Source organism: Microcaecilia unicolor, chromosome 1 (genome assembly GCF_901765095.1).
Source record: "Microcaecilia unicolor chromosome 1, aMicUni1.1, whole genome shotgun sequence".
Taxonomy (NCBI): domain Eukaryota; kingdom Metazoa; phylum Chordata; class Amphibia; order Gymnophiona; family Siphonopidae; genus Microcaecilia; species Microcaecilia unicolor.
The window spans coordinates 565,892,896-565,907,933 of NC_044031.1; the positions used below are offsets into that span (position 1 = coordinate 565,892,896).

Consider the following 15,038-nt stretch of genomic DNA (forward strand, 5'->3'; position numbering starts at 1 on the left):
GAATCTAAACTTCCCTAATTGTATGATTATGGATCTGTCCCCTGAGATTTGCCTACTTTCTGGTTATTTGTAAATAACAGGGTCTTTTTAATTGCAGAATGTGGTATTGGGGACAGTGTGATCCAATAATGTGATCTTGATAAAAATTATGAGACATTCATCCACTGTCAACGGCGTAATCCTTGAATATTCAATGCCAAGACATGTCTGGACACCAGCATTTAATATCTGGGTTTATGTGGCCAGCTATCTATTATCCAGTTAAGTGTGATATTTAGCACTTAAACGGCTATGGTGAACCACATAAAGAGGCCCTTTTACTAAAGCACTTAGGTGCCTACGTGCATCCAACGCATGTCAAATTGAAACTACCGCCCGGCTACCACATGCCCTGGGCAGTAATGCCATTGTTGACATGCGTCTAAAACCTTACCGCTAAGTCAATGGGTGGCAGTAAGGTCTCAGGCTGAAAATTGATGCACACTGGTTTTATCTATCTATCTATCTATCTATCTGCATTAATATCCTGCTATTTGTTAATGCATATAGATAGATAGAGTACCATGAAGTGAGCAGATAATAGGACACTGGCAACCTGGGTTCACAGAAGAGAGTTCTTAAATCAAACAAATTTGATTGAGGTCTTTGATGAGGGTGGCAGAAATAGTGGATCATGGAGGAAACATGAATGCAATTTATCCATACTTCAATGAGGCATTTAATGCTGTTTCTACATAGAAGTATGGCACACAAACTAATCAGTAGTGGCATGGCCAACTTCCAGAACTGTGCTGAAATCCAAACTTTAATGAACTGCTGTAATAAGCTGCTAAGCTAAAGTATAGTTCAGAGAGGTGTTTTAGTAAGGCACCATATCATATTAGAAAAATGTCAGATTTAGCAAAGAAAAGTGCTGGTGATTGTTTCTGCAAGAAATAGCTTTGCAATTCTAGAAAATAGACTACTTCTGAAAGGATCACAGCTTGGTAAGAAGCAGGTTTCTGATAAAATGATGGGAAAATAGATGCCCCCTGACTCTTCCTGGCATTGAGGGACTTACAGTTATCATTGAACTGTATCTTTGGAAAATTAACTGTGAAATAGTTTATAACTGAGATAAGCTCATAAGGGACTAATGTGCTAAAGTACTAAAAAGCTAACACAGCAGCAATAGATATAATACATGTTCAATACACTAATGGACATTACAGTGGATGGTTTGTGGCAGATAATGCCCACGTAACCACTTAGGGATGAATATTTTGTTTGTTTTGCTTTTATTTTCATTTTATTCATGGCTTTTAGCATGAATGAAATGAAAAAGTGTGTGTCTACTGGGGGAGGGTCATCTGTCTGTACATCCATACATATCTGTTTATTTGGGAGGGGGGATGAGAAGCATGGCTAGAGAAGAGCCACAAGGTGGCAGATAACATGAGCTTTGCCACCAATTATGCAGGAGAGCTGGCCCTAGAGGTCAAAGGAGCAGCATAGTGATGGGGAGGGATGGCCATCACTAGAAGATAGCCATCACCTACTATGTTACTGTGTTACTATCCAGCTCATTTTCAAAAGAGAAGGCAGGCCATCTTTCGACATAAATCGGGATATGGCCGGCCATCTCTCAGAACTGGCCAAATCGGTGTAATCAAAAGCCGATTTTGGCCGGTTTCAACTGCAGTCCATCACGGAGCCAGCGAAAGTCAAAGAGGGCATGTCTGCAGTGTAGCGAAGGCGGGACATGGGCAGGCATGGGCGTGGTTAACAAATGGGCGACTTCAGCCCATAATGGAAAAAAACCCCTGCGATGATGAGCATTTCGCCGGCTTCACTTAGTCCATTTTTCTTTATGACCAAGCCTCAAAAAGGTACCCCAACTGATCAGATTACCACTGCAGGGAATCGGGGATGACCTCCCCTTATTCCCCTAGTGGTTACCAACCCCCTCCCACCCTAAAAAAACCTTTAAATCATTTTTCCAGCCTCTATACCAGCCTCAAATGTCGTACCCAGCTCCATGACAGCAGTATGCAGGTCCCTGGAGCAGTTTTTAGTGGGTGTAGTGCACTTCAGACAGGTGGATCCAGGCCCATCCCCCACTACCTGTTACACTTGTGGTAGTAAATGGGAGCCCTCCAAAACCCACCACAAACCCACTGTAACCACATGTAGGTGCCCCCTTTTACCCCTTAGGGCTATGGTAGTGATGTACAGTTGTGGCAAGTGGGTTTGGGGGGGTTGGGGGGGCTCAGCACCCAAGATAAGGGAGCTATGTACCTGGGAGCAATTTGTGTAGTCCACTGCAGTGCCCCTAGGGTGCCCAATTGGTGTCCTGGCATGTGAGAGGAACCAGTGCACTACAAATGCTGGCTCCTCCCATGACCAAATGCCTTGGATTTGGCCAGGTTTGAGATGGCCAGTTTCGGTTTCCATTATTGCTGAAAGTCGATGCCGGCCATCTCAAACCCGGCCATCTTTGACATTTGGCCGGCCCCAACCGTATTATCGAAACGAAAGATGGCCGCCCTTCTTGTTCGATAATATGGTTTGTCCCGCCCCATCGTGCCGCCGTTCTCTGAGATGGCCGCCCTTAGAGATGGCCGGCCGCGTTCAATTATGCCCCTCCACGTTACCCCACATTCTGGGTTCCATGAAACTGATATCTGATTTGACATCTTTACAATGTAGGATCTGGCTCTTAGGAATCCGTTGAACCATGCTGCCACTGCACCACATATTCCCATGTTGACAAGTAGTTTCATTAGTGTTATGTGGTCTATTGAGTCAAACACGCTTGACACATCGAATTGTACTAGTAAGATATTCTGTCCTTGGCAAATTAGGCTTCTGAATGTCTTTATCAGGGTGGCTATGACCTTCTTGGTGCTGTGCTGTGTTGTGGTCTGAAACCTGATTGGGAGTTGTGAAGTATTGAGAATTGTGTCAGGTGTTCCATTAGTTGCTGATGCAAGACAAAGAAATCCGGGTCACAATAACCTCGCAAAACTGTTTGGAGCCAGGCTCACTGAAAGTCCTCAGAAATAACGTCACAAGACTCTTTTGAGCCAGGGTTCTGAGAAAAGCATCCAGAGCGACATTGAAAAACATTCATGTGGTTTTTGCAAGCCATAACATAAAGTGGTCACACTATGTATTTTCTTCAAAGCTATCAAATCTTTAGAGCCATTCCTGATAGTATAACATTGGCATTAACAATTCTTTATTCTAAGAACATTCAACCAAAGAATGCACTAAATACAAATTGTGAATACTTGCATGTGGCAAATAACTGGCCATAGCTTAATTCATTCTGCAAACAAATATTTCCCAACATCCCCCTTGAAGTTGATATCATGTAACATTCCATTTTCCAGCACTGAACATGGGTTGTTAGCTCATGTTTTGTTTTTTTTGTTACATTTGTACCCCGCGCTTTCCCACTCATGGCAGGCTCAACGCGGCTTACATGGGGCAATGGAGGGTTAAGTGACTTGCCCAGAGTCACAAGGAGCTACCTGTGCCTGAAGTGGGAATTGAACTCAGTTCCTCAGTTCCCCAGGACCAAAATCCACCACCCTAACCACTTAGTGGAAGTGTCTGTTTACCCTTAACAAGCAAGTTTTTTCACATACACTGCATTCAACACCATAGCACCATCTAGAGATTGACCCCTGAGGCAGGTGGTATACCCACCGAAACATGGACCTTGTCGGTTCATTTGTTACTTGTTGTTATACTTTGGAAATAAATTTGGACTTTTAATTTTGGAACATTCGTGGTGTGGAAGGCCTTGTTCATCTCTACTTTTTGTTTGTCTTATTCTAGATTATGTAGGGATTTTTTTTCACATATAGATGTGACATGCCTGAATAGAGAAAGGGAAAATATCTGAGGAAAAAAAAAAAAAAAAACAAAAAGAGAAAAAAATATCTATGAATAATGTCACAACAAAAGAGCATGAGTAGGGGTGGCCAAAGGCCTTCCAACAACTAAGATCTGGTACCAGAAGGTCAGAGTTTAAAAATGTAAAAACTTATTAAACATTTGCCACTAATGTATTGAAAAACAGCAGTTTATCATCAAGAAGTCTATGATATTGCACTATTTGAAAACAATGAACTTGACATAGAACTTGAAATAGAACAATGAACTTGACATAGCGGACACTGCCTGCTTCAGGTGTCACAAGTCTAATATATGTAGGCAGAAAGCAGACAGGGCAGAAGGAGAAGGCAAGCACAGGGAAGCAGGCAATAAGGCAGGCTTGACTGGAGCTGGAACTGGAGAGAGGCGGGCTTTGAACTGTAACTGGAGATAGGAGGGCTTGACTGGAATTGGAACAGGAGACAGATGGGGGGGGGGGAAGACAACACATGGCAGTACTGTTGGTGAATGTGCGAAGGCAATGAGGAACAGGCTGTCTGCCTTAAATAGTCAAAGGCATGACATGATTGGGATGCACCTAGGGCAACTGGCCTGTAGAAAAGATGTGTGGAGGCGCGTGCGAGTGTCTAGGAACCTAGCCACCAGGATGAAGGAGGACCCGATATCCCAGATCCATCAAGACACCTGTGACCCAAGGGATCCTGATCCAGATCAACCACGCGGGCAGTCCGCAGTCCCCGCCGGGTAGCAGGTAGGGGGGGGGGGGTCGGGACACAGCAGTGGCCACGACATGGTACCAAATCTTGGTTGTTGAAAGGCCTTTTGACAGGGAAAAAATGCCATTATATCACACTCTAAGGAGTAATTCTATGAAGTGAGTGCTAACATTTATGCACTGATTAACCACACAAATGTATAAAGTAATGGCATGTATGCACACATGTGCACATATGCACATAAATGTCAACAATGCGCCTAAGCACTATTTTGTAAATATGCACATAACTTACATAGCACATATTTTACACATAGGTAGAATCTAGGTAGAGCATGGGCAACACTCTTCCTTGCATGAATAAGTTACAAAATATAAGTTACACATGTTCCCCTGGATTCTCTTTATATGGTGCTCAAAATTGCACATGCAAATTTGGGTGCATGCCCAATTTACATGTGCAATTTAATTAATTAGCAAGCCAATTAGCACCAATAAATGAGCACTAACAATCTATTATTGGCACTAATTGGCAACAATTTGGATTTGAACACGCACCTTGCTAAGCGCTATTCTATAAAGATGGGCGTGTAAATCTTTTAGCATACAGTGAAGAGGGGGCATGGGTGGGTCATGGGCATTCACTAAAGGTTTGTGCAATATAATATAATTCAGAAGACCTGCACCTAATTTATGCACAAGAAATTTACACCAGGATTCAGTTGGTATAAATTCTCTCATCCAAAGATGGGTGGAGATCCCAGCAATATACCCTGTTCTATAAATGGTGCCCAATTTGGCACACCGTTTATAGAATATAACTCAACATGCATTTTTTTCCAGCACCCAAACTTGGGTGCTACTTACTAATCCACTCTGTTATCACTGACATTTAGGCATGAACACATATACCAGCTCTATGGCTGACATAAGTACTCATGTTTAAATTATTGGTGCATATTCCACCTGTTAAACAAGTACTACATAAAGAAAAGTAAATGTCTACTTGTTTATACTGCTGTGCCATGCAATACAAATGTACGCATCAGAACTGGAGTTAAATAATGCAACTACTATCGTACATATTGATGGTACTGTTTTCTAGGAATTAATTTTTATTTGTTGTTATGGCCCTAGAAAATACAATTTGAACAGTTATGGCTTTTAATACTTGATTGGCCAACTTTTGTTCTTTTTTATCTGTCAACATCTCTATGGCATGGAGTGTACTAGCTTAAGGAGTTTTTTTTTTTCTTAGTAATGATAGCTTCAGGTAGAATAAGAGACTTGGTGTTACCCTTTGTTCACTGGCTGTCTCTTAGCTATTTCCAGTGATACCTTATGCCATAAATTCTTAATTGGATTGAAATCTAGAAACTGTGCTGATCATTCAATTGTTTTCACTCTGTTCTTTTTCTTCCAGACTGCCACTGTTTTTGCTCAGTGGCATGGAACATTGTCATGCTGGAAGACGTAATCTCTGGGAAACAACAGCTGAGCTAATGGTAGCATGCACTTGGTAAGGATTTCAATGTATTTGCATGCACTGACCATTCCATCAATGATGCAAAGTCTGCCAACTCTGACTGTCATGCATCCCTAGATCATAGCTTTTGTTGGATGCTTAACCGAGAAATTCAGGCACTCTGGTTTATATTCTTCTTCTGGAACCTTCACACAAATGTTTTTCGATGATTTCCAAAAAAGTAGAAAGTGTTTTCATCATTAAACAACACTTTCCCCCATTCTTTCTTGCTCCAACTGGAGTAGTTCTTTGCCCATGCCATATGCCTCTTGCTTTGGTCATCTGACAGCAGTGGCATTGTCTTCACTTGGCAACCTCTCAGTCCAAATTCCAAGCATCAACTGAGCATTTCTCTTTCAATTCTCTGAGCAGTAGAGGAGAGGTGAGTTTTCTGTTGCTCGAAGATATCCTGAGCAACGTACAATCTTCTCTTTTTGTTGACTTCATAGGCTGCCCACATACAGTGGGGGAAATAAGTATTTGATCCCTTGCTGATTTTGTAAGTTTGCCCACTGACAAAGACATGAGCAGCCCATAATTGAAGGGTAGGTTATTGGTAACAGTGAGAGATAGCACATCACAAATTAAATCCGGAAAATCACATTGTGGAAAGTATATGAATTTATTTGCATTCTGCAGAGGGAAATAAGTATTTGATCCCCCACCAACCAGTAAGAGATCTGGCCCCTACAGACCAGGTAGATGCTCCAAATCAACTCGTTACCTGCATGACAGACAGCTGTCGGCAATGGTCACCTGTATGAAAGACACCTGTCCACAGACTCAGTGAATCAGTCAGACTCTAACCTCTACAAAATGGCCAAGAGCAAGGAGCTGTCTAAGGATGTCAGGGACAAGATCATACACCTGCACAAGGCTGGAATGGGCTACAAAACCATCAGTAAGACGCTGGGCGAGAAGGAGACAACTGTTGGTGCCATAGTAAGAAAATGGAAGAAGTACAAAATGACTGTCAATCGACAAAGATCTGGGGCTCCACGCAAAATCTCACCTCGTGGGGTATCCTTGATCATGAGGAAGGTTAGAAATCAGCCTACAACTACAAGGGGGGAACTTGTCAATGATCTCAAGGCAGCTGGGACCACTGTCACCACGAAAACCATTGGTAACACATTACGACATAACGGATTGCAATCCTGCAGTGCCCGCAAGGTCCCCCTGCTCCGGAAGGCACATGTGACGGCCCGTCTGAAGTTTGCCAGTGAACACCTGGATGATGCCGAGAGTGATTGGGAGAAGGTGCTGTGGTCAGATGAGACAAAAATTGAGCTCTTTGGCATGAACTCAACTCGCCGTGTTTGGAGGAAGAGAAATGCTGCCTATGACCCAAAGAACACCGTCCCCACTGTCAAGCATGGAGGTGGAAATGTTATGTTTTGGGGGTGTTTCTCTGCTAAGGGCACAGGACTACTTCACCGCATCAATGGGAGAATGGATGGGGCCATGTACCGTACAATTCTGAGTGACAACCTCCTTCCCTCCGCCAGGGCCTTAAAAATGGGTCGTGGCTGGGTCTTCCAGCACGACAATGACCCAAAACATACAGCCAAGGCAACAAAGGAGTGGCTCAGGAAGAAGCACATTAGGGTCATGGAGTGGCCTAGCCAGTCACCAGACCTTAATCCCATTGAAAACTTATGGAGGGAGCTGAAGCTGCGAGTTGCCAAGCGACAGCCCAGAACTCTTAATGATTTAGAGATGATCTGCAAAGAGGAGTGGACCAAAATTCCTCCTGACATGTGTGCAAACCTCATCATCAACTACAGAAGACGTCTGACCGCTGTGCTTGCCAACAAGGGTTTTGCCACCAAGTATTAGGTCTTGTTTGCCAGAGGGATTAAATACTTATTTCCCTCTGCAGAATGCAAATAAATTCATATACTTTCCACAATGTGATTTTCCGGATTTAATTTGTGATGTGCTATCTCTCACTGTTACCAATAACCTACCCTTCAATTATGGGCTGCTCATGTCTTTGTCAGTGGGCAAACTTACAAAATCAGCAAGGGATCAAATACTTATTTCCCCCACTGTAGATTCCTATCCTTCATGCTGTCAGTCTCCTTATGCTTTGAATGATTCTTAAGGCTGTACTTAGATTACATCCAACCTTTATAGCAACTTTCTGACTGGAATATCCCTTCTTATGCAAAACTACCACATGACCCTGGACTTCCTGAAACATATGCAGCCTGCACTTTGAATTTATTTTCATTTTTTAACTACTTTCCAGACTGGCCAAGAAGCATTTAATGTTTTGGTAATTCCCACCAAAATGTATACTGTCTGAACTGTGCTTTTATCTAGATACAGTGTGATTGGCCTAGTGCTCTGAATTCCCATTGGAATACAATCAAATTATTTGATTGGTCCATTTCAGTCCTAGTTTGGCACATAATCCATGCATTCTACATATTCTACAATACATCTGGAATAACATGTATAAAGTACCATAATATTTCATAAAACCACTCAAAATGAGTGTACTATTAATTTCTAAATGAAATGATATATGATACATATATTTCTGTGACACACTTTGAATGACGATGCACTATTAGGGAAAGGGAAGGGAAAAGGAAAGGGAAATTGGACTTGATATACCGCCTTTCTGAGGTTTTTGCAACTACATTCAAAGTGGTTTACATATATTCAGGTACTTATTTTGTACCAGGGGCAATGGAGGGTTAAGTGACTTGCCCAGAGTCTCAAGGAGCTGCAGTGGGAATCGAACTCAGTTCCCCAGGATCAAAGTCTACTGCACTATACCCCCCCCCCCCCAAACACACACACACACACACACACACGCGTGCACTTTCAAACTTCTTTTTTTGTTTTGATATTCTTTTTATTTGATTTGGATTCAATAATTTTACTTGGTGTAATTAGTTTTTATGCACTCATAAACTATTTAGCATGCACTAAAATGAAAAAAAAAAAAAAGATTTTTGTTCTTTTCTTTCATTGCATTTTGGTCATAACCTAGATTGAAACACTACAAAGCAAAGCAAACAAACAAGTTGTAAATTGCATCTGCAATGTCCCCTCAACATGGAAGTTAACCATTGTAGCAACTGCTTGGAAAGATGTCAAATAGGACCTCCGCTGGCAGCTCTAAACATGCAGTGCTATACCGCGCCCCCCTTTGGATCGGTGCCTAAATGTATGTGTGTAAATTTTAATTAATCCCAATTAACAACAATTATTCAGAGGTTCAGCTCTCCCCCCCCCCCCACCAAAGAGCACACACACATTGGCTAACAGTGTAGGGGTCCTTTACAATCAACTAGATTAATATGTCAGTTGATACGGATGGACAAGTAAGAGACCAATTGCACCACATTACATATCACAGACAATGTAGGTAAATCCAAATAAACAAAGCTGGCATATGGAGGCACCTCTGACTGACAGCCAAGGCTGGACTGCAGGCAGCAGGGACACAAAGGACAAACCCCAATGGATAGTTAAAATGACTAGGATGAGGCACAGAAGGGTAAATGGCTATGTTTCTGTGAACATATTATCAATATATGCTATGCACCCTATAGCAGATACTAACCAATGTTCCATCCTCCCATAGAAGGAATGTCTATGGATAAGCCACATGAGGAGGAAGATGAGGAGATGACTCTGAAAAGATACCTTGGGAGCAGGCCTGACAAATCAGGACCTGGAGGTGGTATGAAAAGAGCCCTTGGGGGCAGGCTCAGCAAGACCAGAACCTGGGGTTGCTCTGAAAAGAGACCTTGGGACATATCCAGCAGGACCAGGACCTGGGGTGAAGCAAGGACAGTCAGAGGTTTGACTGAGGACAAGGCATGGCTAGGCTGGAGACAAGGCAGGGTATGAGACAAGGCAAGGCTGGAGATGAGGCAAAGCTGGAGATGAGGTAAGCCTAGGCTGGAGACAAGGTAAGGCTAGAGACAAGGCAAAGCTGGAGATGAGGCAAGGCTAGGCTGGAGAAAGGGCAAGGCTAGGCTGGAGAGGAGGCAGGGCTGAGCTGGAGACAAGGCAAGGCTAGGCTGGAGACAAAGCAATAAGCAGTAAGATCTGTTGTAAAGGCAGTGCTGGAGACTCCAGAGCTACCCTAAGCATGTCCTAGATGATGATGTAATCACTGAGTGCCCTGGGAATTTCATGCCACTATCCATTTAAACCTTAGGCTGCAGCACACACACATGCCTAAGGAGGGGAGCCTGTAGCAGCTGTGTGGCACCCTGGGGTGTAGGATGAAGCAGCACAGCTCACCCGCAGCCCTTTGGGAAGACCCAAGAACCCAGGGAGGGTCGTGGAGATGACCCCAGAACCTCATGGAAGTGGGAGGAAATTCAGAAGCAAAAGATGAGTCAGGGTGTGGGCATAAGTCATGGCAGTGATCACAACAGTACCCCCTCCTCAAAGGCCCTTCTCTTGTCCAGGTTTGGTTTATAGGGAAACAGGCAATGGAATCTTCTTAGGAGCAGTTGAGCATGGACTTGGCTTGCTGGTTCTCAGGAGTTGTCTTCGGGTCCATACCCCTTCCAGGCAATGAGGTACTGGAGCCTGCCCCACATTTTTCTGGAGTCAAGGGTGTTCTGGACCTTATATTCAGCATCTGGGTCCGTGGCAATAGAGGTCGATGCAGGTGGGGTTTTGTTCTTCCATGTCAATGTGAGCAGTTTAAGAAGGGACACATGTGTTGTGAATGTGTTGTGAATACGCAAAGTGGCATAACAAGTCCCACCTGACAGACCATGGGATATGGCTCAATGAAACAGAATTTGGTGCATGGAGTCTTAAGGCACAGGTTTTGAGAAGTTGATAGCCTGATCAGATCTCCAGGGCAAAACTGAGGAGCTGGGCATCTCTTCTTATCTTCATGTTTCTTGTGCCTCTCAGTAACTCAAACTAAGAGCTTTCACATGGTTTTGCAGAGGTTAGGTTTAATGTTTCAGGTTGCTTTTATTTGATATACTGTTAAAGGAACAAACCATCATAGCGGTGCACAATGTCAAATAAATAAAGCTATAGGACAGGAACTACAAACAGTGATAGGACAGGGAGGTCAGTGATAGAAGGAAAATCAGGGGAAGAGAAGGAAGTGGAATAGATTAGGAAGGCAGATATCTAATAGGCCATACACATGAGAATGGAGCCAGTTGTAATCAGTTGTAATACAGTTCAAGCTTCTCCTTCTTACCTACAAATGCACTCAGTCTGCAGCACCTCATTACCTCTCTACCCTCATCTCCTCTTATGTTTCCGCCCGAAACTTCCGCTCACAGGACAAATCCCTCCTCTCAACACCCTTCTCCACCACTGCCAATTCCAGGCTCCGCCCATTCTGCCTTGCATCACCTTACGCATGGAATAAACTTCCTGAACCCCTACGCCAAGCCCCCTCCTTACCCATCTTCAAATCATTGCTCAAAGCCCACCTCTTCAATATTGCTTTCGGAACCTAACCTTTATACCTTTATACCTTTCATGTAATCGAGAATGCACCAAATTGACTACCCCTACTTGACTGACTCTACATTTGTCCATTAGATTGTAAGCTCTTTGAGCAGGGATTGTCCTTCTGTGTTAAAATTGTACAGCGCTGCGTAACCCTGGTAGCGCTTTAGAAATGTTAAGTAGTAGTAGTAGTGGTGACCTCCGCAACTGGCACGGTAGGAGGTTGGGGTACAGGCAAAGGTACCTTGCGGATGTCACCCAAGCACAATCTTGAATTGTGATGCTCCAGAGGACTCACTTATGTGATTGTTATAGCACAATTCTGCCAAGGTTAATAGCTGTGACCAATCATTTTGCTGAGAAGATAAGTAGGTACACAAGAAGGACTTCAGGATCTGGTTGACCCTCTCAGTCTGCCATTAGTTTGAGGGTGATGTCCTGAGGAATAATCCAACTTAATCAGCAAGGTCCCATAAAAGATTCACTAGAACCTAGACGTGAACTGCATTCCCTGGTCTGAAATAATAGACTGCAGTAGGTCATGTAGAAGGAAGCTTCTGCTGTAAGTGTAGTTTTTATATTATCAGTAAAATGTCACAACTGCCACTGTCACTCACATACACACCCACACCCTGACTCACCTCCTGCTTCTGACTCTCCTCCCACTTCTGGGGGGGGGGGGCACAGGAGTCATCTCCACAACTCTCCTCAGGAATCTCGGTCTTTGATGGGACAACAGGTCAACTGTGCTGCTTCTCCTAAGCCCTGGGATGCCACGGCTGCTACAGGTTGCCCTCCCTAGGCACGCATGTGTGCTGCAGCCAAATTCCCCAGGGCACCCAGTGATCACATCTCTGGCCAGGGCATTTTTTTGTTACATTTGTACCCCGCGCTTTCCCACTCATGGCAGGCTCAATGTGGCTTACATATTGTATACAGGTACTTATTTGTACCTGAGGCAATGGAGGGTTAAGTGACTTGCCCAGAGTCACAAGGAGCTGCCTGTGCCTGAAGTGGGAATCAAACTCAGTTCCTTAGTTCCCCAGGACCAAAGTCCACCACCCTAACCATTAGGCCACTCCTCCACAGAGCAGCTCTGGACTTTCCTGTGCTGCCTTTGCAACAGATCTTCCTGCTTATAGCCTAGCCTGCCTTGCAAGAACAAATAAACATGTAGCACATCTTTGCTGCTATTTGTTGATGACTTATGGAGATGGAAGCATTAGTTTTCTTTCAAATCTTGTATTGTATCTATATATTGTAAACTGCTTAGCTGGATTTTTAATAGGCAGTATATCAAGTCTAAATGAACTTGAAACTTAAAACAACATGCCTTAATATATGTTATTTACTGCAGGTCCCATTGGGATCTATTTACTAACAACATGTTAAAGGCATTATGGGTTAAAGCAGTCATGCATTTAATAAACCTAGCTCTTAATGTAAAAACTCTATTCCACTATGGCTTCAGTAGGGTTTGCACATGTTCAGAAAGTGAAGAAAAACGTGGTTGGATACGTGTTTATATTATATTGTTTATGAATCTTATTGAATTTATGTTTTTAAATTTCTAAACATCCTTATATTTTTAAGGTGAAATATACAGAGGCCAATTACTGAATACATTTTTGCATATGTCTAGAAGAAAAACAATATTAAATGGTATAGACTTATGTAATACTTTTGAAGTTGTAGTTTTATTGTCTGTGCTGCCTTTTGAACATTATTTAGAGATGCCAACAAAATATAGGGACCTTTTATTAAGGTGAGCTAACGATTAGCACACGCTAAATGCTAAGGTGCCTATTATATTCCTAAAGGCATCTTATCATTTAGTGAGTACTAATCGTTAGTGCACACTATCACCTGTGTTTGCAAAGGCATGTTATTGGCATATTAGTGTTTTTTAAGATGTGTTAAATGCTAACGTTCGTCAAACACTAACGTGCCTATAGGAATGTATTGACATGTTAGCGTTTAACGCACCTTAACTTTATAGACACATTAAAAATGCTAATGCGCCTTAGTAAACATACCCCTAAATCTGTTATTGAGCCATAGTAATGACAACCAATGCAAGCTCTTTAAAACAAGAGTAATATGTTCTGATCAACTGGTCCTTGTCAGTACCCTAGCTACTGTGTTCTGTGCAATTTGTAATATGTTTATTTGAGTTCTCTGAAGTCCTAATAACAATGCATTAGCACAATCAAAACATGGAGTAATTAGACTCTGTACAACAGTTCTGAAATTGTATGATTTCAATGGATTCTTCAATTTCCCCACTAACCAGAATTACAAGTAAACATCTTTGACAATTTTACTTGCACGAACTTTCATTGTTAATCATCTCACCCAAATTCCTCAGATTTCTCACAACAGGTTTTACATTATTCTCAAACTGAAACTTATTCAGAGTGTAATAAGTAATTAACAGCAAAATCTGAGTCTTATTGATATTCAGTTTAAGGCCATTTGCAGACATCCAGCAATTAATAGAACATAATATTAACTTCAATCTCTTAAATGTATCATTGATACCTTTCTCAGAAGAAACAAGAAACTGTACATAGTCTGCATATAGTCTAAACTGAATTCCAAAACAGTTCAACAGTCGACAGAGAGGTACTAGAAAAACATTTTAAAAGAACAGCAGACAAGCATAAATCTTATGGAATACCCATTAGCAATAACTGAGATCCTGATACATCATTTCCTTGTACTAGACTAAAACTCCTTCCTTCTAGGAAAGATTTGTACCACTTTAAAACTACACCACTTATACTTACTGAGTGTAATCTATTTATCAGAATAGTATGATTTATAGTGAGAAACACAGCAGATACATCAAGAATCACCAATAAAAAACGTTGTTTGTTACTAAAACCAGTATGTAGTACATCAAACAATGATAATAATATCGTCTCAGTGTAATGGTGTGAACAAAAAATGAACTGCTTTGCATTCAATACTTTATTAAAATCCCAAAAATGCACTACTTGGTCATAGATTAACCTCTCCATCACACGCAAAGGCCACTTTTAACGCAGCTGTAAAATGGTCAATTTTTTTTTCTCTATCAATGGCCACACACTAATTAGTGTTAGCGTGTAGCTACTGACATCTTAGCTCATACTGATACCTATTTACTAGGTGATAAGAGCTCTCATGCTAACCAAGTGCTAATTAGTTGGCCTACAGCGCTGAAAAATATTTTTTAGTATGTGGGAAGCATGTGCAGATGCCTAAACTACCATGGGATGCTTGAGCACACCTCACGGTAGTGCATTTTCTTGCATGGTAAGTACGCATTAGTGCTTACTGTTGCTTAGTAAAAGGAACCCTAAGGGCCATGTTTACTAAGGTGTATTAGCATTTTTAATGTGCCTACAATTAGCACACATGCTAACCATGTAGGCACCTATAGGGATATTGTAGGCACATACACAGTTA

General features: G+C 42.3%; 1 protein-coding gene across 1 annotated transcript in view; it reads right to left on the reverse strand.

Annotated features, from left to right (window-relative positions):
* Positions 1–15,038, reverse strand: part of CSMD3 (CUB and Sushi multiple domains 3) — a 2,043,988-nt gene that overhangs the window by 116,170 nt on the left and 1,912,780 nt on the right. The gene's annotated exons all lie outside the window — the stretch shown is intronic.